Here is a 7,404-nt window from a genome sequence, read left to right as displayed (position 1 = left end):
ATATAGTATTTTCCCATTTTAATGTTCCTATGCAAACAAGGAACAATGCCAAGTGGTGTTATCGGCGCATATGGGGGCCATAAGAACAAGTCCAACAATCCCCATGACATGGTTCAATCATAAGCATTAAACTGAGGGACTCTTTCACCAAAATTCCTTATTGAATAGCTCACAAATAGAAGAAAAGATAAAAAGTGGGTAGAACCGTCACTGTAAAAGAATACTTAGTAAGAGTTATAGCTGTCAAAGAAAATACACTAAAAATATTCAAAAGACATATGTGTTGATTTTATGTCTTTTGAAATAGTTGGAGGTTGTTAAAGCCAATGCACTACTTTGGTCTGTGATTAGGACTGTGCAGTACTGAAGTTAAAAAGAGTAAATGTGGGGTACTGATGGTTGGGGGTAAGAGACTTAAATAGTAATAATGAGCTTTGTATAGGTGTGAAAAATGCCAGAATCTTTTGGCACAGGAGGTCGGTCTTGGTGCCTTACCAAGTTAAGAACTGAGGGTAAAGAGGGTTAATTAAGGGGAAGATAACGAATCTGGATTGGGAGATGAGGGAGTATAATGAGCTCTGGTGTGGGGGAGAGGCTATATACATTGTATAGATGAATTGTTTATGAATTAGGCTTGGCAGTCAGAGAGGACCACTGTATAGGAAGTAATGTCTACATATACACTGATTTTAGAGACCTATTTGGATGTTATCCTCCAAATCTAGGGCATTCCATTTTTTTTCCTAGAAACAATCAAGAATTAAGAACATTTTTGGGTGGAGTTTAAAAGTATATATGTCATGCGGGCACATTTGCTCCCACACACTTTTGAAAATGAATAATAGTAAGAAAAGACCCTGAATGGGGTCCAATATGCATACAACAGGAGCTTGTTTCCCCAACCCTCCCCTCAGGGCCCGATTTACCAGACCTGGCCCTGAAGACCAGTCTGGCGTGGGGGATATCAGTACACTGCTCTAAGTGGTCAGCCCAGGGGGCCTATGGCTAGCTGTCCTGCCCAGAGCACCCAACATACCAGTAGAAGACACCCAGAAGTCCTGGCATGTGTAGTCTTCTGAGTGCAGCCCCTGCCTCTGCAGTTTGTGTATGCATAGGGGAGGGATTTCTCTCCTCCAACCTACCCTCAGGGCCCGATTTACCAGACCTGGCCCTGAAGACCAGTCTGCAGGGGGGGATCTCCGTCCCCTGGACTACCACTTCACAATTATTAATTGAATATCTCCTCTATGCCTTAAATAAAAACAAAGTAATTTCAATGTGTGTGTTTATTTATGTGTGTTTTAATCCTTGAAATTAGAATTTCTAAGTATAAGCACTCAGGAGCTGATTTTCATTTTCATTTTTGAGTACAAAATATGCATTTTAAATTATAAATTAATTAATAAATTTATGTATTAGTCTTTTGGTGATATCCAACACTGCTGTAATTGAACTTGGGTTAGCTGCATGCAAGACAAATATCTTAACCCTTGTATGATATCTCTGGCCTTGAATTTATTTTTTTAAATGTAATAGATTCATAGTATAAACATTTACATGTAAATATCAAACTAATTTATTAAAGTGTAACAAATTCATAGTATAAATATCTGCTGTAAATATCAAACTACTTTTCAGTAACATGCAATATTTCAGCAGAATGCAATAACATTGTAGAGTTAAAAAACAATGTCATGTTTGGAGTAATTCTTTGATGTCTTAACACCTATCTACCCCTGCCAACTTGAAGTTACTTTTATTGAAACTATATACTCTTTCCGAAGTGACTATATGACTACCATACTGTTGCAATTATATTTAGAAAATATAATCTTATATTTTTGAGGAAAAATATGGAATGCTTCACGAATTTGCATGTCACCCTTGCACATGGGTCATGCTAATCTTCTTTGTATCATTCCAATTTTAGTATATAATCTAATATTTTAATTTATATCAATTTTTCTGTATAGCTCTGGAATATTTTTGAGGTAACATTGATTTGCAATATGTTCATTATTGAGTTACTCTGTAGTTGACATGTACATTAATATATGGTTGCCAAAGTTCCTTGTTATTATTTTGTTGCTGTCATTGTTTCTATTCAGGTTTTTTAAAATATATTTTTATTTAAGTAACATGATCATAGTTGGGTTACAGTCACAAACAGGACATCCCTCTTCACCAGTGAAACATTCCTCCCTCCCCCCTTTCCATCCACTGCCTGTTTTCGAGACAGGCATTCTACTACAGTTATTTGTTTTTAAGTTCAGCAAACTGTTTTTTTTTCTTAAAAGATAAGGGTAAAAAATATAGTAAAGGTATGACAGTGGCAATCGCCGTTGTTTGCATAGGCCCAGAATAATATGGGGAAAACTGAAAAAATCCTTGACTTGATTACAAGAAGGCCTCACCCCAGAAGTTTATTGGCATAAGACCGACTCTGGGTTCCAGGCATATCAGTGTGTCCAACACGAGTCATTCTCCATGGTCCCAGTGAAACTTTTTCGCACTTTAGCTGTTGTTGGTATCAGGTTCTTATATTTAAAGATTCTGGATTCTATGCATTTCTTTAATCAAAAACAGGCTGATGTGGAGCATCCTCTAGTTTCAGCACACCACTAGATTCATAGCAATCTGCCCTGCAAGTAGGATGTTGCTGAGTCTTCTGGGTGCTGAGAGCACTCTTTGGAGTAAGTCAATGCCAGGACAGTGGTAGGTTTTCCCTGGTAGAAGTTTGGATCCTGGTAATCTTATAGACAATTGTGGTTGTTTCCATAGATGTTTCCATTTTTCAGGTGTGTATGGGCAATGTCCATTCTTCTGAGGCCTAAGCCTAACTAAATTACCAAATTTATGTTCCCATTTCTATTAGATAATAGCTTGTTTGCATGTGTATTATTTTCCCATTTTAATGTGCCTATGCAAAAGAGAAGCAATGCCACAGGATATTGTTGGTGAATCTGGGGGCAGACAAATAAAGTCCAACATTCCATATAACTTAGTTCAAACATAAATTCTATACAGAGATACTCTTCTATCAGTATTGCTTATAAAACAGATCTCAAAAGGGGAAAATCAAACAATCAAATAACAAAAGCAGTGGTCAAAATTGTCACTATATAAGGATATTTGAAAAAAGTTATAGATGTTAAGGGAATACATCTGAGATATACAAAAAAGATACACGTGTCCCTTTTATGTTTTAGAAATATTCAAGATAGAGGGTGTTGTTTCTGAGACACTATTTTGGTCTGTGATTTGGCGAAGCATAGAGTGCATGGAGCCATGTCATCCTCGTGTTGCCTGCTGAGGCTTCAGACTCCCCAAGAGGCATTTGCTTCCTAATTGCTGGAAGCCAGAAGTTCAGCAGTCTCCTCCCTGCCCCCTGAAGGAACGGGGAAGGGGAGAGAAGGCTGTGGGGGGCAACCAAGACCGCATCTTCCCCTAAGCTTGGGCAAAGAGGAGCCTACCACGTGAAGCCAAGTCATTCCATGTTGCCTGCTGAAGCTTCCAACTCCCTGAGAGGCGTTTGCTTCCTAATTGCTAATGTTTTCTCTTGAACACATATAGCCCTTTTTGTTTTTACTCATATATATATAGCTATTATACTGATGGAGCTATTATACTAATATAGGGTAAAGCGTTCCAGGCTTTCCATAATACACTTAGGCCATGCCAAGAAAATTATTTTTCATCTCTGACTTTAGAATAAAAAAAATTTCTCTTACAAGCACAATTAGTTACAGATCATACCATATAGTATTTCCTATTTGTCTAGCTCTTTAGCCATTGTCCTGACTCTTTTCATCTTTATAGGCAACTCACAGCATCATTTCTTGAGGAATGAAGAGTGGAATAACAGTGACTTAATCCATTCCCTTCCAGATATTCTTATCTGCAGCAGAGACCACAATATCTGCAAGAATTGTATGCTTCTTCAGCTGTTCTTTGGGATTTTGTCCATGACATATTGTAATCGTGGCATCACCATTAGGTCGCTCATGTGCCCCATCTATGTGCAGTAACATTGCAATGGCATGCCAACATTTTTTTTATCTTCCAGCCACAATCAAATTCTTCCCTAAAGTTGGAATGCCAGTTCGCTTATTTATTTCCCACACACCCCACGGGGTAGCTGGTAACATGGAATATTGATCCAAACACATTCAACCTACGTTAATCACATGAAAGCCATCCACATCCTTGTCTGGTGAAACAGCATTACAATCCTTCCACTCATCAATGTGCTCTGGCAGAGGCAGCTGAACAAGAAGGCCATATACATTATCATCATTATTTAGTTTATTATTTATTTATTATTATTTTTTATAAGTTTATTTTTAATTATGAGAACAAAGATGCAAAGAAAGAGGAAAAGTTAAAGTTACAGTGGAAGGACAATCACCCATAAACAGAATTATTAGAAGAAAACACCTTGCTGATACCTTAATTTTGAACTTTCAGCCAAAGAACATTAAGAAAAATAAAATAGAACCCATGTACAATTACTTTGTCCCTCAAGTCCCCAGGTTGTAGTACGTTATAAAATTTCTTAGCAGTACACAAAGTTATCTAAGGCCATAAAACTAATGTAACTCCATAAAAATTGAAGGTATAGTATTTTCTTAAATTTCTTGCCCATGCATATTAGTTTAAGTAAATCACAAAAGTATAAGTGGGATTTTTTAAGGATTAGAGTCAAAGGAGCACCGTATAAATGGTGTTAGAGTTGCAGCTATTGTTTGCATAGGCCCACCAAAATATGAGGGACACGGAAAGGAAAACCCTTGGCCTATATACAAGGAGACCCTGCCCCTGAAGTAGTTATATATATATATATCAATGATTGTAATATCAATTTCTTTCTTTGGTTTTGGTTTAGAACTACACAGAGGTTCTTACAAACTTTTCAGCATTCAGAAGTTTCTCCTAGCAGTGCTTAGGGAATCATATTCCAGGAATCAAACAAAGCATGTGCTCAGCCTCTTGAGGTCTCTTCTTATTCCCGTAGGTTTTTTTTATGAATTGATAATGTAATCATTTTCTAATGTTTACACCTATCTCATTACTTTTCTTAGCTATAAGTTTATTTTATAAGTTAAATAAATAGCTATTCCTGCCTCTTAAAGTTTTATATGTTTTAATTTATAATCTACTTTTCATTATAATACAGGTATACCCCTGTCTTTTGGGGGTTTGTATTTATGGTTGGTTTTTCACCTTTTACTTCAAACTGCTGTTTATCATTGAAGCTCAAATGAGTCTTTTAAAGATTACAGTAAGTTAAATTTTGTCTTCTATCCATCTTCTCTGTTCCCTCCCCAACAGGCTTTGTGCCACTTGAGGTGAGTTCAGACCATTGGCATTTGGAATATTATTGATTTATAAATAGTTGCTGTCATTCTATTATATGCTTTCTAGGAGTTCTTCCATTTTATTGCAGCGTTTTTTTAATTCTCCTTTCTTGTACTTTGAAAGGTATATTTGTGTTAATTTTGGAATTTTATTTTCATATTGATATTTTCCCTTCTAAACTTTGAATTTTAATTTACCATGAATTTTGCCATGTTTTTATGCATATGACCTATTTTAAATGTAAAGAAGTTTAATCATAAATTCATTTTTATTGTTCACATTTTTACTCACCTAACTACCATATTTTATGTTTTGGAATCATTCTGCTTTTGCATGGGTCTTATTTACATTTTTCTAAAAAAACATTTTAGAAATTTTTACATGACCACTTAAATATAAAGTAGTATCTTTATTATTTGTATATAAGGTTCTTTATCATCCTTCAATTATTAGTGACACCCTTTCAGGGTAGAGTACTCTTGATAGGATAAATTTTTTCAGCTTTTTGACTATCATACCATTCTCTTCTGATTTGTATCATTGCCACTCAGAAACTTCTGATAGTTTCTTGTGGGTCCTATTATATATGGTTCTGCTTTCTCTTGCTGACCTATAATTTCCCACTTGTCTTTAGTTTTTATATTATAATCATACGGTGTGAATATGTTTGATTATTTTAACTGTGAGTAATCTAGATTGGAATGTCTCTTTTCTTCTCCATTTGGGTAAGATTATAAGCTATTATTTTTTCTAATAGTATTTTTATACCATTATGTATCTTCCATACCTCCACCTTTAGACCCTTAGACTGCTAGTATATCAGACCCCTTTTGTGTATAACTTGTTATATTTTGGGTCTCTTTATTCTATTGTTGATGAAATTGGTTTGGGTATTTAGGGCTGACCATTTTTAAATTTCATTTTATGCTCCTGAGACCGCTTGGTCCCTGGGACACATTCACTTTTTTTTCCTTTTCTCAGTTTGTAAGAATACATATGAATGTGAGGCAGAATAAGATGATTCATGTTCTATGGTTCTGTAAAAAAAAAAAAGGCAGGGGCCCCTATGTAGAAGCTATAAATATAAATAAAATTTTAAAAAAAGGAGAAAAGGAAAAGAAAGGGAACAAAGGAGAAAACAAATGTGGCAAGTATTTTATTTTGTTTGTTTTTGTTTGTTTTTCTTTTGCATAGGTACATTAAACATTGGGGAAAATTAGAAAATTTCCTTGGCCTAAGAGTGTCTCTATCCTTGAAGTATACTGGGTGTCTCTATCCTTGAAGTATATTGTCATGAGTCCAACTATAGACTCTGGGCATTTTATTTGTGAAGCCCCAAGGTTTTTCTTTATGGTCCCAGGAAAAGTTCTGCTCAGTCTCTGTTGTCAAAGTCAGTCTTATGTACTTAGAGATCTTGGTTTTTGCACAGATCATAGGGCGAAGCCTAGGATCAAGTCTTTCTTTATGATCCCAGGAAAAGTTTTGCTCAGTTGATGTTATTGTAATCAATCTTTGTCATTAGTGATATTGTTTTTGCATAGACCCTAGGTCAGAGGGTCTTCTGATTTCATCTCACCATTATGTGGTAAGGTAGGGCAACCTGACCTCAGATCAAGTTGTTGATGCTTCCTCATTGTCAGGGGGTCATATGAATCTACCCTGGTGCAAGTTGGTGCCTAAGCAGTATTAAGGCTTTCCCCGGGGGGAGTTTGATTCCTGGTGCTGGTGTAGGGAACTGCGCCCAGTTCTAAGTTGGGATCCAGGGATCAGGATTGGAAGGTCGATGTCTGATCACACGAGGTCTAAGTCAAGTTCCTATGATGATTATTCAGGGTGGATGTCTCCCCTGCATTATAAAATCTATATGTTCTTACTCCTTTTCCCCATTTTAGTGTTCCTATGCAGAAAAAAAACTATTTCAGATTATATTATTGGTGTATTTAGGGGTAAAAATAACAAGCTGTACAATATCTGTGGCCTGGTTTTGACCTGAGTTCTTATCTCAAGCAAGACTTTTCTACTAGAATTTTCTGCTAAGCAGAACCA

General features: G+C 36.1%; 1 non-coding gene across 1 annotated transcript; it reads right to left on the bottom strand.

Moving 5' to 3' along the window:
* Window positions 1-1,847: 1,847 nt before the first annotated feature.
* Window positions 1,848-1,952, bottom strand: LOC126000320 (U6 spliceosomal RNA). Its single transcript, XR_007492669.1, has one exon. It is a non-coding gene; the product is annotated as a U6 spliceosomal RNA (small nuclear RNA).
* Window positions 1,953-7,404: the final 5,452 nt, after the last annotated feature.

The sequence above is a fragment of the Suncus etruscus genome, chromosome X (genome assembly GCF_024139225.1).
Source record: "Suncus etruscus isolate mSunEtr1 chromosome X, mSunEtr1.pri.cur, whole genome shotgun sequence".
NCBI lineage: Eukaryota > Metazoa > Chordata > Mammalia > Eulipotyphla > Soricidae > Suncus > Suncus etruscus.
Note: the sequence above shows the minus strand (reverse complement) of the source record. Positions and strands in the feature narration are given on the sequence as shown.